Source organism: Furipterus horrens, unplaced genomic scaffold, assembly GCF_987537825.1.
Source record: "Furipterus horrens unplaced genomic scaffold, mFurHor1.1.pri manual_scaffold_10, whole genome shotgun sequence".
Lineage (NCBI taxonomy): Eukaryota > Metazoa > Chordata > Mammalia > Chiroptera > Furipteridae > Furipterus > Furipterus horrens.
In genome coordinates this window covers 32,429,717-32,451,031 of record NW_028327180.1, presented here as the reverse complement: position 1 = coordinate 32,451,031, position 21,315 = coordinate 32,429,717, and the positions used below count along the sequence as shown (strand labels likewise).

The following is a 21,315-nucleotide window of genomic DNA, read 5'->3' as shown; positions in this document are numbered from 1 at the left end:
TGATCATGAATGAGAACAATCATATGTTATGTTAATAGGATTAATAGAGCCCCTATTCGTAGATTCATCAATATATTTATAAACAATGATTACTGGAAGGGCTTCACTTTAATATCTTCCCGAACCAAGGGTCTAGTAATGTCAGCATCTGTGCTGAGGAATGTACACTAGATAATCACAATGCAAGGCCTGGGAGAAGAGAGCCACAGGAATGAAATGTTGTGTAAGTGGTGGAGATATTGTTTTCTGTTTTCCTCATTTGCAACAGGTCAGACTGCACTGATAACAGCTGCAGAAACAATTGGGGACCTTATTCATAAAATCAAAGGCAGAATGCCAGATGGCAGCAAACCAAAGGAATTGAAGATGGAGAGGATTGCAAAATGCTGGTGAAATAGGGAACAAGTCTCCTGGGGAATAGCATCCCTGTGTTTCTGTTAAAATGTAGAAATCAAATATTTTTGTGTGCAAAATCACAATCAATGTAAAATAAAAGCAGTAAGTGTTTGTTAACTGCAAAGTTTATCTGTGGAGGAAAACAATTTTCTTAGTAGAAAATTTGATGGGCTGTTCGGGCTGGTCTGTCATTTTTCTTGTCTCTCTTCATAATCTCTATGTAATCCAGAAAAAACCAGTAAAAGAAAAGACTCTTGGCTTCTTTAATTATTTCCTGTAAATTTGACAACTCCTACCTCAGTCTCATTGGCTATTCTACTTATAAATAAGCCACTCTTTCAAACATAGCATAATTATTTGGGTACGCTTACTTCCCTAGCTATATATCATGCCTTTCAAAACTAAGTGCTTCCAACCTACCTCAACAGTGTCTTAACATCTCACCTGAGCAATATATTTAGCTGTTAAATGTTACTTAATTTCTTAGCTGGCATATTCAAACCACTGAGGATAACGTATATCCAAAGAGTGAAATATGACCCCAAACAAAATTTATCAAAACTGAGGGTTAAAAATAATCCTGTCTTTGTGATGTATCAGAATTATTGAAGCCTACTTAATCTCACTCACACCTGAATATTCCATAATTTTCTATGAATGTTGTATTTATGAGGCTATTCTAGGTGAAATGCCCTTAAACTTGTAAAACTATTATTTGTGTGTGCGTTTAGTTGGAAAGAAATATGCCATTAATAAAAATAGCACAAACCAGAACTATGTTACAATTCTGATTTAATGAGTTACTAAAATTCTTATACCTAAATACTGACATTTTTCATTGAGTTACAAGAAAAGTAATAATTCTAATTTTTAAAAGTATCAGTGTTGGTATAGATAAAAATAATCTAGACTAACTTTTTGAAAATCAAATTGTATTTATTAGTAGAAGATATTTTTTACTAAGAAAATTGGGTCTTTGTAATTAATAATTAAACTATCAGCATTGATTTAAATACAAGTTTAATCAGAAAGAATAATCTAATTCAAGGGGCATGCATGGGGCATACATTAAGATTTTGTTTTGCTTAGTGTGACATTAAGGAAACATCTGGCATCTTTCCAGTAAGTTTGATACATTAAAAATAGCCAATCTTATAGTTAAAGACTCTTTAACTAATTTTGAGGGATTCTAGTTTATCTGCTTTGGCTATTGACCAAATAAACCATTTGATTACAAACATGTACTTTACTATGTACTGGATAATATTTTAGGTTAGTACTTATAGGTCCAATGTTAACTATGAATGAAGCTTACACTGATTACCATGCTTGACTCTTAGGTGTTATTTTATAACTTTAAATAAGAAAACCATCTTGGGGCCTTATCATTTCAGAGTTTGGTATATATGTTTAAAATAATTATAGGAAACCATAGGGCACTTAGGAAGCAGTAACAAGGTGGGTGGGCTCCCATGTCATTTCTAATATGTGCAAGGTGAAGTGGAGATGGACGTAATTATGAAACAAGATTTCAGTGCAAACATACATTCAGCAAACTTGGAATGCTGCAGAAATGGGAGATTTCTAAAATGAAACAGAATTGTCCATTACAAATCAGTGATTCTGTTAATCTTTGTATCAACATATGTATCAGAACCAAAGGAAATAGGGTATGTGCCTTATCTGGAACACATTAAACTATGGCAGTAAAACAATGCACATCTGCATAAGTGATTAGTTGTGCTTTAATTTTACTTTAAAGTCTGTGTATGGGGAGGAAGTGTTTAAAAAACACTATGGCTCACTTTTTAATCTTTCTTAATTGAGGGGGAAGGTGGTGGAGATTCATTGTTACTATTGAATAGTCTGTTCCAAACTTGAAAGAAAAAATTGCAAAATCAGTCAAGGAATATTTATGACAGATATTTCTATAAAGTAGCCAAGGCACACAATCTCCATAAATAGGATGATAATGTTTAAGTACATAGTGTTAGATATTTATGAAGGGGGTAAATACATTTTGTTTGATACAAAATGCTAAACATTAAAAAGCAATACATTTTATTTGCTTCTAATAAAATATCTCTAGAAGGACACACAAGAAGCTGATAACATTGGTTGCATTCAAACAGGAACCTGGATGATTGAAGAATGAGGTTAGGAGAAAGACATTGTTTTGTGTATACTTTTGTACCCCTTAGATTTTGAACACTGAGAATGTATCCCAAAGCTATTCCCAACCTAACAAAATAAAAGAAAATAGATGATTAAGTCATGATTGGTTTCCAAAATAATGGTTCAAATGGACACAGTTATACTTGGAATTTATTGGTAGATCAATAATGAAAAAAAAGTAACCTGGACTGAATATTAAAAGATGAATCGTCACCATCCTTTCCTCTGGGTTGCACTATTGTCCAATGAGTGTGTAGTGAGGGCAGTACTGTTAATGCCTAAACAACACACCCACATCAACTAGAGCTGTGCTTTACCTTGATGCAATTTTTGGAAAAAAGAAAAAAAAAGATGAACAATATTTGTATATACTGAAAGGAGAGGCAACTGACATTAAGCAGAAGTCCTAGGGGAAAAAATGTAAGACATTCATGGTCGTAGTAAGTAGATCAGTTTGACTATAAGTAATTTGGGAGGTATGGTTGGAGAGATTAAGGTACAGATTATAAAAGTCCTTGAATATCAAGATAAGGAGTTAAGATTTAATAATACAAGCAGTGAGAAGCTTTGGAAATATTTAAACTGGGGAAATTAGCGTCCTTATAATGTTCTGTGTGAATTGAGGTGGGAGAGATTGGAGTCTACTACAACATTCCAGGTAAGGAGGTTGGGGTGTAGGTGGATTGCAGGGGTTCGAGGAATGAGACTGAGAAAAAGTCTCAGCAAACTGGGCTGTGAGGAGAACAGTTTTCAGGAGCCCCCTCCCCCTCAAAGTGGCCTCATCAGCATCAGATTATTTTTTTTAAGTATATTTTATTGATTATGTTGTTACAGTAGTTCTAATTTTTCCCCCTTTGCTCCCTTCTGCCCAGTTCCCCCTTTACCTCCAGCAATCCCACCCCCTTAGTTCATGTCCATGGGTCATGCATATAAGATCTTTGGCTTCACCCTTTCCTTATATTATTCTTAACTTCCCCCTGTCTATTTTCTACCAACCAATGATGCTTCTTAGTCCCTGCACCATTTCCCCTTTTCTCCCCCTCCCACCTCGCAGCTGATAACCCTCCAAATGATCCCCATACCTATGATTCTGTTCCTATTCTGATTTGCTTAGTTGGATTTTGTTTTTATTTTTTAGATTCAGTTGTTGATAGTTGTGAGTTTGTTGTCATTTTAGTGTTCATAGTTTTTAGCTTCTTTTTCTTAAGTAAGTCCCTTTGACATTTTATATAATAATGGCTTGGTGATGATGAACTCTTTTAGCTTCACCTTGTCTGGGAAGTACTTCATTTGCCCTTCCATTCCAAATGATAGCTTTGCTGGATAGAGTAATCTTGGTCCTTTTAGAAATCAGCTGATAGTCCTATAGGAATCCCCCTGTAGGCAACTCTCCACCTCTCTCTTGCTGCCCCCAGGACTATGTCTTTATCTTTCACCTTCAGCATCTCAGTCATGATGCGTCCTGGTGTGGTTCCCTCTGGATTCAGCTCGCCCGGTACCCTCCGTACTTCCTGGACCTGTATGTCCATCTCTGCAGAATTTGGGAAGTTTTTCTCATTTTTTTCAGTTCTTGCTTTCTCATTCTGCCCTTGTTGACTATTTTTTTCTTTCTTATGTTCCAAATAATTGATTTGAACCCCAGTTTCCTTCCCTTCACCATTGGTTTTGGGTGGATTTTCCTTCGTTTCATTTAGCATAGCCTTCACTTCTTCTCTTATGCGTTTGCCACATTCAAGCATATCTGTCAAGCCTGTGAGCATCTTTATCACCAGTGTTTTGAATTCTGTGCCTGTTAGGTTGTCTATCTCCTCATCTATTAGGTTGGCTATCTCCTCATCACTTAGTTCTCCCACTGGAACCTTGATCTGTTTCTCCTTTTGGGCCCTACTTCTCTGTCTCTTCATTCTGACAGGCTTCTGTGTTTGTTTGCCCCCGCATCCCAGGTAGAGGTGTCACTCTTGTTACATTGTAAGGGGTGGGACCTTAGGGATTCATCAGTACAGGGCGACGTGTTTCACCACATTGTGGCGCTGTATGTGGGGGAGGGGTCTGAGAGGGCACAATGCCACCTGCCCAGCACTCGCCCCTTTTCCAGGCACCTCTCCCACTTCCGCACTGGACTGATGCCCCTCTAGTTGCTGCCCTCACCATGGTCCTCAGAGTGGATAGGTCTGTGGATGTTCTAGGACCATAAGGGCCCTTTAAACAATCGGACTCTGCTGAGACCGGCAGTTTCTGCTTCCACCCCAACCCCCACTGGTCTGCACAGTCAGAAGCAATGAGGCTTGATTTTCCTTGGTGCTGGGACCATGGGCTGTGAGGTTTGGTGAGGAGCTGGAAACACTCCCCAGGTGTCCCTCCTGACTTTTTAAAACGTACAACTGCGCTTTCTGCTGGCCTGCCGCAGCCATTGCTGCCGCCACCACATCTCGACCTCTCTGCTCTGGCTCTGCCCCTCTTACCTGTCTGGATGAGTATTTCTTCTTTATATCTTTGTTTGCTGGACTTCCATGTAGTTTGATTTTCTGGAACTTCTGGTTGTTTCTAGTTTTGAGGTAGTTGTAGTCCTTCTTAGTTGTGGAGGGAGACACAGTGTGTCTGTCTATGCCTCCATCTTGGCCAGAAGTCAGCATCAGATTCTTAAAGGCCAAAAAAAGTGAAGACTAGAACAATGTTATTTTATGTAGTGGTTTGTATAGAAGTAATTGTTGATATAGTAAAACCATATATCTTTTATTAGATTTCCTCATGTATTTAGAAATTTAAATTTTCTTGCTAAATTTTGATGGTTTCATCTCTTTCTTTCTCTCCCTCCTCCCCTGCCACCCTATGCCTTTACTCATCTTCTCTGTCCAATGGATTAGCCATCTACTCCACTTTGCTTCTGGCACCTCAAAAACCATAAAATTTTTGATGAGTGTTTATTTTCATGAGAGTGGAGGGTGGAAACCATATTTTCAGAAATTATGGTGTACGAGCACTTATTAAACAGCACTTATTAAAATAAAGTAATCCAATATCGTCAATATTTTTTGAATGCTTGCTATGTACCAGAAACTGTATTAGGCATTGAGCTTATAGCCTGGATCAAGACAACTTAGTCTCTGCTTTCATGGAGTTTATAGCTATTTTGAGAAGGTAGACATGAAACAGGTAATTAGTGATGTGTGAATTATGTGTGCTAGAAAAAGAATGAGTGCTTGGGAAGTTTATAGCAAGGAAAAGAAGGACAGAAAGAGAAAAATAGCTGGGAGAATGTGGTAGGGAGACATAAAGTAACTTTTTTCCCAGCTGGGAAAACTTTTTAATGTGTCTTTGAAGACATTATAAGGAGTCCATGGCAAGGACACAAACAGATAATAGATGCTGCGAAGTGCCTGGGGAAGCAAGTGCAGAGGGGGTTAAGCCCAGGTGGAAGGGTTTACATGTGGAAGGGAAGGACGTTGATTGTGGGAGGCAATAAGAAAGAAGGGAACCCTATAGGGTAGGAAGAATATTCTTCAGGGTTTGAGAGAAGGAAAGCTGGCAATATTCAGGACTTAGAGTAAAGTTGAGGTTTTAGGATTATGGGGTTGGAAAACCATTGGGAGAGTGTGTCAAAACTAATTGAGTTCATTCTGTTTCAAGGTTAGAGATCGCATTGTTAACCCCATGTCTACTCAGGGCAGCATGTTGCAAAGGCATGGCCTGGTTCCACAGAGCCCGGGGTGGTGAAAGAGTCTGATATGCACAAACCGAACAGCCTGATTTGAAGACTCTCACAAAGCATGCCCTGAGTGGAAACCTTTAAAATCAATAGGAGTGCATAAAAAGCATTTTATTGGATACTTCTTTTCCATATTATATGAAAATAGGATATGTCATTTACTTCTATGTATGTAAAGCTCTCAAATAGTAAAGAGTCCACAATAATTTAAGTAGGATTGGTTGAGTCAATAAAGAATTTTCAGCTACATTGGGAATCTCTCTGAATTTTAGGGGGTGATAGGATCATGAGATTACAGAGGCCACAGAGCTTCTGAAAAAAGGATATAGTTCAGAGTTCATTAAGTGGCTTCTGTCTGAGGTATTTTGGGAGATGAAGAACTCAGAAGATGGAGTCATTTGGAGGCAAGAGTCAGGGGACTGAGTCCGCAGGTTTCTCTTCTTATTTCCAGTGTCAAATATAAGCAACTGGAAAATGGGAAGAAGGCTTTGTGACTGATGTTCCCAAAGATAAACAAGACTGATGTATCCAGAGGGGCCACACAGGGTCTGCTCTGGGGCACTGGGAAAGGAAAGGGGCAAAGAGGCCAGGTTACCCCACTGTCTGCTACCCTCTGGCACACCTCGCCCAGCTGCTTTCTCCTGACCAAGAGAGCTTCCTTCCCCTTTATCTTAGCCAAGGGAGAAAGCCTGCCTCTCAACAGGCCTGGGAGGGTGGATGATACGAGTCCAAAGTTGTGCAGATGATAATCAGGATTTATATTAGTACATTTAACACATTTAATAGCTTTGGGAGTGTAATCCAGATGTGAGTATCCAGGAAAAGGCTAACTTCTGGCTAGAGACTGGGCAGTATAAATCATGCAGTCCACTGGAAATACAGTGTTGATAAGGCCACTGAAATTCACAAATAAATATTTTAATGAGGAAAAATGACATATTATATTGTCATACACTCTCTGCAAAAATATCTCTTTACCATGTAGCTGTGAATGCATTTCCATTTTATGAAACCGTGTTGCCTATCATCTTATATCATGTGATAAATTGCAGCTAAGTGTAAAGAGTTATTGCAATTTATAAATTGATATAGTTCTGTTATTGCCATGTTTTATAGGGCATCAGAAGTTAGTCTGTCTTCATTATTTTTTTTTTAAATTAAATCTGTCTATCAGATAACCTAAGCCTTTAAAGCCATATATCCTATTTTAATTTAAAAAAATTCTGGTTGTGATCATTGTATAGAATTAAAATCTCATGTAAAATATGGGAAGAGGGAAGGTAAGAGGAGGTCATATAGTGTTACCTGATAAAAGGAGACAGTAATATTTAAAATGAGGTAAGTGTTGCACCGATTTATGATGTATTTTATCTTCAGGAGAAACCATAGTTTATCGTCATGTCCTTCAGCTTGAATCATCAGCTGTATATCTTAGACTTTTTGAATGTAGCTCTTGAGAGGGGAAGACTTTCAGAGATGGGAGCTATGAGACAGATCAAAAGCTTAAAGCAATTTTGCTTCACTAGTTAAAAAATATTTTATTGGGACATATTTTGTTGTCACACATGCATAAATATATATAGTTAAAAAGGGGGATGGTCCCATAGTCATTGGGTGTTGTTAATAGAAAGACAAGTAAAAATTAAAATATTCTTATAACATCTGTAATCTCAAATTCTTTGCTCGATTTTTCTTTTTTAACATCTAATCTTGCAATAGCCATTCTCATCCATAGGCAATTCCTATTGTAGAAAAGAGAAAAAAGTTCATGATGCTAGATTCACAGACTAAACTAAACAGTGAATTTAAGGAACGTAAATCCTTATGAAATAATAGTAAACATTAATTAGAGTGTCTTTAGGAGGTTGATTAGAGTTCCACACCCTACACAAACCAACATACTTAATCTGTAGTATTCGTTTTTGTTTTTTTAATTAATTTTTGTCATGTTTATATTTCTTTGTTGCTTTCAACTAGTAAAACTAGGTAGTCATGAAACAAAGCTTGTTAGCAATCAATATTTTGGTAATAACTTGTTCATTTTACTTCAATTTTTTTAACCTTAATTTCAGATTTTCTCCTGCTTTAACATTTTTTTCCTATTAAATACTTTAAGAAACAAAGAAGAATATTCTTTTTTCTTTAACCAGTGGATAAGATTTTTATAATTTTTAAAACTTTCTTTTTCAGGAGTCAATATTAGATTAGAATTAAATTATAAAAATAAACTATTAAAAAGTCATTAGCGTTAGAAGAAATAGGGTTGAACTAGCAATGCTACAGTCTGGAGACAGGAAAGAATGTAAATTCTTTAGTCTGTGGAAATTAATCCCAAAGAGCTAAAATTATTTGATCCAAAAATATTAAGTAGAAAAGAGAGAACGAGAGGAGATATTCTACTGTGTGTCCTACTCTTTTAAAGTCTACTGTCTTTTTCGTTTTTAAAGACTACAGTTAAAAAAGGAATCAGGTTAATTGGCTGCTCTGGGTCCCCTTTACCACCCTTTTTCCTGAGAATAAATGCCTAGGATGTGCTCCTGCACATGTTATCTTTGGTAACCTCCACCGAACTAAAGATTCAAGGTTTTACTGAGGGGGAAAGAATTAGGGCTCAGAAATTAAAGGAATCAACCCCTTTCTCCAAAAAGCATGAGCATCTTATAAAATATAGATTTTTCACTGCAATGTTTTCACCCCTGTAAAATGGAAGAATAAAACAGGATTTCTTAAAAGGATTTTTAAAATATGAAGCAAAAAAGGAAAAGAAGCAGTCTAGTTTCTTGAGCTGGTGCAACAATTTATATATAGAAGCTGGAGACTTGCATATAATTCTTAGCATTATTTAGAGAACAGCAGCTTAAAGGGTTCTGATGCCTTGTATATCTTACCCCGACTTTATTAGAATGTTTACAAAAGGACTCACTTCATAACTCACATCCTTTCTTAAAGCAGTAACTGTAAAGCAGCAAACATATGACAGATGTGTGTCTGTGTGTCCTTTCTACCTTGTTTAGGTTTTATAGGAAGTTTCTTTCTTTCTTTCTTAAAGAAAATCATTAGTGGAGGATCATTTCACATTAACATGCATTCTTTTGTTTGATTCTTTTTATTAAGCTTGCTTAAAAACTGTATTTTCATTAGGCCCATCAGAGAAAATATTGAATAAGTTTCTGTATTTAATTTAGGTCACTGTAGGCTAAATTCACATTTACTACAGCTTATGGTAATAAAATACCTTTCAACATTTTCACCATATTTTATACTTTGCTCTTTCAAAGACTTTTTTCAAAGTCTCTTTGCCTTTTTCTTTTTTGTACTTTAGCAAGGTGAATATCTGATTGAATAGAGTTTTTAAAAACCAAAATGCATCTTAGGAAAACTTTTGAAAAAAGTTGGTCCCAGAATTTCTGACATTTAAACAGAGAATTACTGTAACATATATATATCCAACATACATACCAAGTAAAAACAATGCATGAGGATAGAATACATAGGAAAATAAATACTGAATACTAGATTTCATATACAAAAAAAATCCAAGTTTATTTACTCATGCTATTTTGTAAATATCTGTTATGTGGCAGATGTTGCATTAAATATTTAAGTTTTACAACCTAAACTACACTATGAGCTATTGTGATTTCTTGTCTTTCAGAAAGAGATTGAATGTACCACATAGATAAAATAGCACTAATTCTGATTCCACTCATCCAATCACTGGTTTCAGTGAAATCAATGTTTTACTAATTAACACTATTAGTGAAGTTAGTAACAATTCAGAGCAAAGTAAGTTTATTAATATACTTATAATAGTAAAAAAAACTTATTTTGTGTAAATGTTTGGATTCCTAGTGCAGATAAAAGAATAGAAATTTTAAAATAAGGTTTCTACAGTTGGAACATAGCACATGTTCATTTCCTGTAAAAGTTTTTCTGTTAATTATATTGGTTATGTGTTAAATTCTAATGGAATAAAACATTTCATTATCATATAATTATAATATTGTATCATTATAATGTTTCTTCATATATATTAATATTTCAATCTAGTTAGTTTTATTAATTCTTTTCATTGTAAATTTTAACATATATTGTATTTTGGAATCATAAACAACCACTTTTTAAAATATGATACATATGTGACTTAAGACAGTTCAACTGGTGCTTTTTGCTCTGCCTCCTTCACCAACCCAATTTTTTCCTTTCCATTTCTGCATTTTCCATTTTCTAGGAAAGACATTTTTATCTTTGTGATTTCATTTATAAGGCTTTTGCTTTTCAGACATATTTTAAAGTTTTCTCTCAGTAAATACTTATTGTATGTTAAATAAAGTGTCAGTTTATATTCTGCTTTTGGAGCTGCTGGATAGTTTAAAGAAAGTTTTTTTCTAAAATTTCTTGACAAGTTTATTAAGGACTTTCTGATTAACTGAGCCCTCTAGACTTTTGATAATTCCTTAGTATAAGGGAATACCATTTCCTGGATGAGCTCATTTACAGCAAACAAACATTTTAAAAAGGGAAATTTGTTTATATAAATAATAAGATGGTTATAATGATTTTAATGATCACATTAATATATTTCATTACTACTTACTAATCATCTTACAAAGTATTTTTCTTAAAAATTTCAGTTGTGGTTACCTGAGACATATAGTTTAGTTATAGCACATGCACTGTTACTATAATTACTCTGATAGACTTACTTCTGAGGGTTTTCATAATTAAAGAAAACAATTCCATCAATAAAAGTGATTTCCCATGTTCTCCTGATAGATGCTTTGTGATTAATTGAAAGAAAAAAATCACAATAATATTGTGAAACTGAACCAAAATGATGAATCTTCAATGGGCGTTTTTAAGCCCATTTAATTCTGGGAATATCCTCCAATACTTCTTCAATTTAATAGTTTTAAAGTTTGTAGTCATTATGTTCTAAAAATAAAAACAATGAAACACTCACATCTTTATTTATGACTGTCATTCAAGTCTATCCATTCATCCATCCATCACCTACCTTGCTATCTGTCAATCAATCATTTGCTAATATAAAAAAACAATTCAAGTCTTCCAGATGTCCTGAAACCTGACTTTATTTGCATTTCACTTCAGGAGTGCTACATTTGAGAGAAATGTCATTATATCTCGATAATTCAAAAACTATAAAAAAGTAAAAATAGTTCTATTTTAAATCGTATTACAAATACAGTATTTGCAATAATGAGGCATGATTTCAAATTATTATTAGGTTTATAGTTAGTGCTTGATGACAAAGTAAAACTTCAAATTTAAATGCACAAGAGGAAAAGTTACCTGAAACTAACCAATTTATTATAGGACTTATTATCTTTTCCCAGAAGCCAAAGCCATCATGCTGACTGTATTATTTTATTATCATGTATATTTTTCTGATCCTTAAACATAGATGCTTTACAAAGGATGGCATCTTATGAATTAAAATAAGTCATTGGTAGAAGATAAAAGACATTGTCAACTGTGTCTAATAGTTGAAAACAGTTGTAAAAATGTCTTCTTGTTTTGAATTTTGATCATGTGCCTTTTTATTGCTGTAAAAAGACTAAGTCTTTTTGCCTGTTACATTGCTACAATTCTTCCGTTCGAAGACAGGACTGTGAAAATCTGCAATAGCCTTCAATGTGACTTGATGAATAGCAAGAGAGCTTAGTGGAAATGTTGAACTCCTTCATGATTAAAAAGCAAACCTTTAATGTAGTTTTTGTTTACCATGTCATAAGTGCAGCGTTGGAAGTTACTGCCAAAGAGTCATTGGAACAGGCATCAGTAAGGCAATGTCAGCCAGCCAATGCTTTGAAAATGATTCAGTTCCTCTAGCCTTATGACTAAAATAATATCCAGTGGCTCCAGCCCCAAGCCTGGTTAATGCATCTGTCCAGAACACATAATTACTCGGTCATAACATTCCCCCGGCCACCAGCCAACAAACCAATCAGCATTTCTTCCTAACTCACTAGAATTTTTGCTGTGTCAAACTGTTTGATCTCTAGGTAGTAAAAATGCAAAAAATGGAAGGACACTGCACTGGAAGGTTTTAATTTGGAATAGTTTCTCATGGAAATTAAATTTGAAGAGAAACATGTTTTTGTTGTCATGACTGAAGTTGAAATTTTAATTTGGTATCCTTTGCATATTGTGTAGTTTATTTTTTTTATTACAAGCTAACATTTTTAATCATTTCAATGAGGAAATAGTCTAACAGCAAAATAACGCTGAATATATCTCCAGTTAATACTAAAGATGATTTTGTTTCTCTAACACAAACAAATATAGTGGAGATTTTTTTTTTTGTTAACATAAATGTTGTATTGCATATATTTATGTACATATGTGTATATAGAATTCTTCAAATCATCTTCAGAGAGAAATTACAAAAGCATGTATGTGTTTATGTATGTGCATATATAGTCAAGGTTTTTACATGAGCTTATTACATTAATGAAATCCTTAAAATTATTCTAGATTAATTTACATTATTTCTCATATTTGCACAGACCCATCTAATAATGTTTTAAAATGGATTTCAAAAATCACTTTTATGTGGTAAAAGTTCACTGAGTATGTGAAATTTGAGCTTAGTTATGAAAAATAAATAGATTTAAGCCACCAGAAGAAGTGAGGAAAACACTCCAGTTGGAAGGGAACATGTGCGGGAAGTAGCTAAGTGTGAAAGAAAATGGCATTGTCAGGAAACTGTAAGAAAGTTGGTCTTTGGGGTGCCAAGGGCATGTGGGAGAGTAATGTGAGATGAGGTTGTAATGGCTCATATGAGACAAGTTGTGGAATGACCTTAGTATGCAAAATAGATGCATAGATATTAGGACTGATAAGTTGAAGAAATACTGCAAATTTATAAATGCATGAAAATAGTTTCTCAATGACTTTTCTCCTTTCAACTTTTTTCTGTACCAGGTTTAGATGGCAGCATGTTCATTGGATCATATTCCTGGCTTCATGATTGATATGAATAGAAAGAAGGGTATAACTGCTTTGTTTCCACAAATAGTTGGCAAAATTACTGTAACATCAATTTTTTATCTCAGGCATACATTGACCTCAGAGGGAACAGAGCCTGGAAGGAAAATAAAGGATAGTATCATGAAACAAATTTTGTCTTCCAAATAGTTGGTTAGAGAGCATTCTGGAAGAAGAGGAAAGAATTATGCATACACATGATATACAAACAGCTGCTTATGAGTACATAATGCTTTCTGCTTAGTTTCTCTCTTACTCTGTTGTATCATCATGCATGTTTGTGTGTGGACATTCACATCTACAGTTGATGGGCTGGTCTTCAGGTCTCATTTCATTTCCCATGTGCTGTTCACAGTGCTGTTTGTGGGTCAGAACCTTGAACTATTTACCAAGATACTGTAATAAATAACAAACACAAACCATCTCCAAGATATAACTGCTTTTCTTTTTTAGTGACTGAATGTCTTATCATCCCAATAGTGACTTGAGCCTTCACTAGTGCTGATACAGTTAGCCCCTCCATGGCAGAGTGATTCAATGAAGAGATAATGTGGAGGGACAAAGCTGCTGCTACAATTTCAAATCTGTATTTTTATGTCTAACTATATCCTTACAAGTCAATCTAGTCGGTAAAGAACTCTTGTTTAAAGGAGGAGTGTAACTCTTTAAGTGACAAATACATTTAAGAAATTACTATCTTAAGTAGGAAGATAGTGTTCATGACTTACTATTGACTCTGCTATTAATAAGCTCTATCCAGTGGTTTCAGAGTGGATATAAATATGGAAATTTCTCTTTTGAGGTAATGGAATTTATGCTCCAAGGCAGCACTGTCCAATAAAAATGGAGTAAGAGCCATATATGTCATTTTGAAATTTGTAGTGGTTTAATAGCCACATTAGAAGAAGTAAAAAGAAACAGATGAAATTTGTTTAAATGATGTTTTATTTAACCCAGTATATCCATAATATTATTCCAATATTTAATCAGCTAAATATATTAATAAAATATATATTTAAAAAATTAAATTTTCTAAGTCCAGTGTGTATTTGATGTTTACAACATATCTCAATTTAGACTACCCATATTTCAAGGGTCCGATAGCCACATTGGCTATTGGCTACCATATTATAGAGCAGAGCACTAAAGTGAGAGAGCTGAACTCATGATTATGGTATGCTAGCTTGGAAGCACATTTGAAATTGTTGTGCACCTCTGTGTTTAGTCCTTGGAGAGCAACACACCATGACATTCCCCACAGATGACTTTGTTCAGATACTTAATTCATTTAGATTTATCTACATGCTTATCATGCTTTTTATTCTTGATTTCTTCTTGAATTTCTGAGTTTCCTTCAGTGATAAATTTTATACAGTCTGGAAAATATTCTAAATGCAACTCTGCTAGAGATGAATTTTCTCAGTTTTTGTTCATCTGAGAAATGTCTTAATTTCATCTTTATTTTTGGAGGGTATTTTTTGCTATGCATATAATTTAAATTTAAATTGTTATTTTACTTAAACACTTGAGTATAGTATTTTTCTATTTTTGTTTTTGCTTGTGTTGTTTTTGTTGAGGAGTTAGTTGTCAGTCATCAGGCCAATTGTTGCTCTTTTAAGATCATCTTTTTTTCCTTCTCTCTCTCTTAATTGCTTTTTTCTCTTTTTGGATTGGTTTTCTGTGTGATTCTCAACATCAGTTTTAATACAATGTGAATAGGATATTATTATTTTCTTTTAGTTGTTTTTTTCTACTTGTGCTTCCAATGGCTTCTTGAATATGTGGCTTGATTTATTCCATTTGCTTGGGAACATTCTCAGCCATTTTCTCTTTAAATATAACTGCTATTCCATCTCTTCCTGTTCTTCTTCTGGGAAATCTATTACAATTATGTTAAGTTTTTAAACAATATCCCTTTTTAATTCTTATTTTCTTTTCTGTATTTTTCACTTTTTAGTCTCTCCATGCTTCATTCTAAATTTTCTTTTGACTGACATCTCAGTTTACTAATTCTCTCTTTAATCATCTTCAATTTACTGTAAAACCCGTTCACTGAAATTTTAACTTTGGTCATTGTTTAGTTATTCTGGAATTTCAACTTAAAAAATTGATTTCAGTTCTCGCTAAAATTTGAAGCCTTATCTTTTGTGTCTTTGAACAGAATAAGCTTAACTCCAAATTTAGAGTTCCTGTGGATCTGTTTCTTTTGTTTATTTTTGCTATTTTTCAGCAGTGTTGCTTTTCTTTTCTTTTTTTTAAAGTATATTTTATTAATTATGTTGTTACAGTGGTTCCAAGTTTTTTCCCCTTTGCTCCCGTCTTCCCAGTACCTCCCTTCCCTCCAGCAATCCCACCCCCTTTCCTATATTATTCTTAACATCCCCCTATCTATTTTGTACCAACCGATTATGCTGCTTAGTCCCTGCACCATTTCCCCACTTCATCCCCTCCCCCCTCGCAGCTGATAACCCTCCAAATGATCCCCATACCTATGATTCTGGTCCTATTCTGGTTTGCTTAGTTGGATTTTGTTTTTAGATTCACCTGTTGAAAGTTGTGAGTTTGTTGTCATTTTAGTGTTCATAGTTTTGATTTTCTTTTTCTTAAGTAAGTCCCTTTGACATTTCATATAATAATGGCTTGGTGATGATGAACTCCTTTAGCTTTACCTTGTCTGGAAAGCACTTCATCTGCCCTTTCACTCCAAATGATAGCTTTGCTGGATAGAGTAATCTTGGTTGTAGGTTGCCTTTCATCACATTGAACACTGCTTACCACTCCCTTCCTCCCTGCAAAGTGTCCTTTTAGAAATCAGCTGATAGTCCTATAGGCACCCCCCTGTAGGCAACTCTCCACTTCTCTCTTGCTGCCCCCAGGACTCTGTCTTTATCTTTCACCTTAAGCATCTCAGTCATGATGCGTCCTGCTGTGATCCCCTCTGGGTCCAGCTCACCCGGGACCTTCTGTGCTTCCTGAACCTGTATGTCCATCTCTTTCACAAAATTTGGGAAGTTTCCCTCATTTTCTTTCAGTTCTTGCTTCCTCATTCTGTACAGGTTGATTGTTTTTTACTTCCTTATTTTCCAAATCATTGATTTGAACCCCAGTTTCCTTCCCTTCACCATTGGTTTTGTGTAGATTTTCCTTCGTTTCATTTAGCATAGCCTTCACTTCTTCTCTTATGCGTTTGCCATATTCAAGCATATCTGTCAAGCCTGTGAGCATCTTTATCACCAGTGTTTTGAATTCTGCATTGTTAGGTTGTCTATCTCCCCATCTGTGAGGTTGGCTATCTCCTCATCATTTAGTTCTCCCACTGGAACCTTGATCTGTTTCTCCTTTTGGGCCATACTTCTCTGTTTCCTCATTCTGACAGGCTTCTGTGTTTGTTTGCCTTCGCATCCCAGGTAGAGCTGTTGCTCCTGTTACATTGTAAGGGGTAGAACCTTAGGAATTCATCAGTACAGGGCGACCTGTTTCACCACATTGTGGCGCTGTATGTGGGAGAGGGGTCCGAGAGGACACAATGCCACCTGCCTAGCACTCGTCCCTTTTCCAGGCACCTCTCCCACTTCCGCACCAGACTGGTGCCCCTCTAGTTGCTGCCCTGGCCATCGTTCCCAGAGTGGGTGGGTCTGTGGATGTTCTAGGACTGTGGGGGCCCTTTAAACAAGTGGACTCTGCTGAGAGATCAGCTGTTTCTGCCTCCACCCCAACCCTCACTGGTCTGCACAGTCAGAAGCAATGAGGCTTGATTTTCCCTGGTGCTGGGATGATGGGCTGTGAGGTCCAGTGAGGAGCTGAGAATGCTCCCCAGGCGTCCCTCCTGACTTTTTAAAATGTGAGACTGCGCTTTCTGTTGGCCTGCTGCTGCTGCCATCACACCACGTCCTCTCCGCCCCTCCTACCTGTCTGGATGTGTATTTCTTGTTTATGTCTTTGTTTGCTGGACTTCCATGCAGTTTGATTTTCTGGAACTTCTGGTTGTCTCTAGTTTTGAGGTAGTTGTATTACTCCTTAGTTCTGAAGGGAGATACAGCGTGTCTGTCTACGCCTCCATCTTGGCTGGAAGTCTCAGCAGTGTTTCTTTTCTGTGCCTGCTTCTCTCCCTTTGGCTTCACCAGCCCTCACCAGTATGTTTACAGATTGCCCTTAAAATATCTGGAAAAGAGGATAATGCTAAATTTCTAGAGAGGACTTACTTTTTCCTGAGAACATTGGCAAATTGGGGATAATCTTAATCCAGTTTCATGTATTGAGAAGATTTTAAGCTGAACTATGGTTCCTGTCAATGCTGAGCACTACACTTCACACTTATCCCTGTCCTTTACTCGTATCATCTGAATGTGCGTTTCTTCACAGTTCCAGCTGAAAGTAAGGGGAGTCAACTGAGATTCTACCTCCTTTGGCAGGCTTTTGACTGTTAATTTTCTCAGTTAAAGGCCCCACTTATTCTCTTGGTCTTCCTATTGCAAATTAAGGAAAAAGAAGGATGAAAAGTGGTCACAGAGCTTGACTCATTTTTCTCATTTTCTTTTGTACCTCAATATCCTGAGCCAGTAGCTTTTCACCAACACATTAGCTCTCCCATATCTTTTTGTAATAAAGATTTTATTTACTTATTTTTAGAAAGAGGGGAAGGAAGAGAGAAAAAGAACAAAATATCAATGTGTGGTTGTCTCTCACACACCCTAGTGAACTAGGGATCTAGCTCACATCCCAGGCATGTGCCCTGACTGAGAATCAAATTGGTGACCCTTTGGTTCAGAGGCCGGCACTCAATCCACTGAGCCACATCAGAGAGGGAGAGCTCTCTCATATCTTAAAGCAGAGATTTTGTCCAGCTTTTCTAGTACAAAACAGAGGAGTATTCCAAGTTATTTGGTCTACCATTCTCCCTATTATTCTTTCTAATTTTTAAAACTAATGTTATTGTTGTTTACTTTATGGTCAAACTTACCTCAGTGGCAATTTACATGCCCTTGGTTAAAGCTGACCTAACGAACTGAAGCAGAATCTCTGTAAGCTAAACATTATTTTTAAAATTTTCATATTTTTTTCCTAAAATTTCTTTTTCCACTTAAATTTAACTAGATACACTTCAATCATTTGCCCATTATTTTACCTTTTGTTTGAGAAAAAGTAGACATTTTTCAGGTATATGAAATACCCCAAAATAGCTCTGGTTTACATCTTGGGATCATGGTATTCCATAAAATATATGTCAAATATTAACTTGTACAGAAGTCCTGAAGATACTTTTTCTAAATATTATTCAATATGAGGGATTTTTAGCATGGTTTTTGAAAACAGTAATTGACAATGTTCTTTTCTTCATGTATGCTTGTTTCTAACTGCACTGTTAGAGATTGTTTCAGCTGATTTGTGTGTGTGTGTGTGTGTGTTTGACTTTGGTTATTTGAAAAAACTGAAGATGAATTACAGTAGTACATTTCTTGGAGTCTAATGGAGATGCTCGTATAGAGTCCATTGGCAAGTGCTTGAGGTAGTCAGAGAAACTTGATCCCGGTCTTAGCTAATTTAGACATAAAAGAGATTTGATTTGTCTAGGAATTCCCACTCACATTTCCCTTTACTCTGAACTCCCTTAGCTAATGTGTGTGTCAGAGGCAGCTTACACACCACTCCACACTTTCTGAGGAGGTCTGCCTGCTTCTATAGAAGAATAGGCTCACTGTGGCAGCTGCTCCCTATTTCTTCACGTTGCTCATGGCCATGCCTTTAAAGGGTCAGCTGACCCTCCTCATAGAGCAACTCTTCCTCTGGCCCCATGGCTTCCTTGTAACTGAGAAGGGAGATACCAGGACATCTATTGGGAGCTAATGTAGGCACAACTCATAAGTACTAATAACCTTGGGGCAAGTTTTGAACAATGGGAGTGCTGGTAGATAAATCTCTAAATAAATTGTTTAGAGACTCAGTAGCTTTAAAAATGCACACTGGGTATATCTATCTTCTAAAAATGAGCAATCTGCTCACCATGAAGCTGTGTCCAGCATTATCCAAATTTGATCTCCCTCACCTTTTCCCTCCTCATGCCTGAGTTTCTGGATCTATTCCTAAACCAAGTGTTAGCACATCTGTTTTTGCCTGGGGTTCTCTTTCTAGGGAACTAGACTAAGATAGGCAGTATCAGCAATATAAGGAATATTTATGACTATGATGTTGCTAGTTTAGAAGACTCTTAGTAAACACATGTGGAATATTGATTAAATGCTTACATTTACCAGAAGGTATTTTGATAAAGGTGTTTAGCCAATTAAAGTTTAAGATGGTAATAAAAACAAAGATTTAGTGAGAATTTGTACTCTGCCAGACACTGTGGTAAGTGCAAATATAATCTCTTTAGTATTCTCAATAGTCCAATTGGTTGGTTTTACTATTTACCCAATTTTTACATATGGAGAATCTTTTGGTAGTTAAATAGCCCATCTAGAATCATGAGTTAGTGTCAAAACTGGATCCAAATTATACAGTTTCAGAACGTATATTCTTGACTGGAAACTGGACTGCATGTCCAAACTGTTATTTTTGTTTTTATATGTTTATTTTATTTAGTTAGGTAGGTGATGCTATTACTTCTTACTGTGGTAACTTCTAAGAAGAGCACCTGAGGAAGGTACACTTTTCAGTATTTTCATCTAACTACACTTTTCGCTAACAAAAAGTTTCTTTTGGGGACACTTCGAGTAGGTCTCTGTACCCATTTAGCATTACTTTTCTCAAAGTGCTAACATTGTTATCCTCATTCTCAAAGTCAAAGTAAAATAGAGTCTGCAGTTGTTTCTTTGAGGAATGAAGAGACAAGAGGAATAAGCCAGCGTTTTTAAAAAATTGTGCAGTACTGAAATTTGAGTCATAAATTTCAAGATATGCGTATTCACTGGCCCTTATACTAAGAAAGTAGGGCAAGTCTTAAAAAGCTATTCTATTTCATATATTAAATATCTGAGAAAATATCAAAATTGATAAATGTTGTTATTACAACTAATAAATAAGACATCTGTTAATTCGGGTTAATTACCAAAATCAATAAACGATGTTTTCCTAAAGGCAGAAAAATGAACAGATTTTTAAAAAATGTCTTTGTTTGTTTGAAGAAATGGAAGTAGTACAGTCATATTGACTTTAATTAATTTTAAAATTATTTTTATTTAGAAACATGATTTAAAATGACACTATCTTCAACAAAATGCATCTAAATGAGGAAATGGATGATATTTAAATTGCAAGTAAGAAATATTTTTGAACTCTATTTGACCAAAAATGGATTCTAAGTTGGAAAACTGAGTAGCATACATCTCAGTAGGAAATCTGACAAATCAAGTATGCTCATAATTAAACAAAAACATCCAACAAGTATCTATCTGTGCCTAATACCTACTAGGCACAATTTTAGGTGCTAGAAATATGGAAGTGAAAAAGACAAACCTCCTGTCCTCATGCAGCCTATGTTCTACTGAGAGAAATAATAAAAAAACAAAATATATTTTTAGATTGAGCTAAGTACTATGAGAAATAATAAACCAGTTTGGGATAACAGTCCTTGATGAGGTAGTGGTGGTGGAAATCAGCCATTTTAGCCAAATTCGTCATTTTACAGAGTCCAGATTCTAAATTATAAAATGTTACTGATGATGAGGATCTGAAGATTTACTCTTAACTGCCACGAACTTCTGCAGTTATGGATCTACCTGGAGTCACAAAGATGAAAAGGTTTTTATAACTCACTTGTCTAATTCCTTCATGTGGGATAACACTGAGAATGGGAATTCCAGTTGATTTTATCCTAGTTCACAAAAATGATCAGGAGCAAGGCTGGCCCTCTAACCCAGGCTTCCTAGTTCTTAGTCAAGTATTCTTTAGCAATCTTTCATTTACTCTGTTTCTGTATGAATAAAAGAATATGGTTCCACTCCATATATCCACAAAACTTCTTCTAATCTTATAGTCTTCAGGTCTTTATTTCAACTTCTCAGTCTTTCCCCATTGCTTTATTTAAAATT

General features: G+C 35.6%; 1 non-coding gene across 1 annotated transcript; it reads left to right on the top strand.

The window, feature by feature from the left end:
* The first annotated feature begins 2,783 nt into the window (after nucleotides 1-2,783).
* Nucleotides 2,784-2,909, top strand: LOC149999446 (U4atac minor spliceosomal RNA). The gene has a single exon (XR_016513862.1). It is a non-coding gene; the product is annotated as a U4atac minor spliceosomal RNA (small nuclear RNA).
* The last annotated feature ends 18,406 nt before the right edge of the window (nucleotides 2,910-21,315 follow it).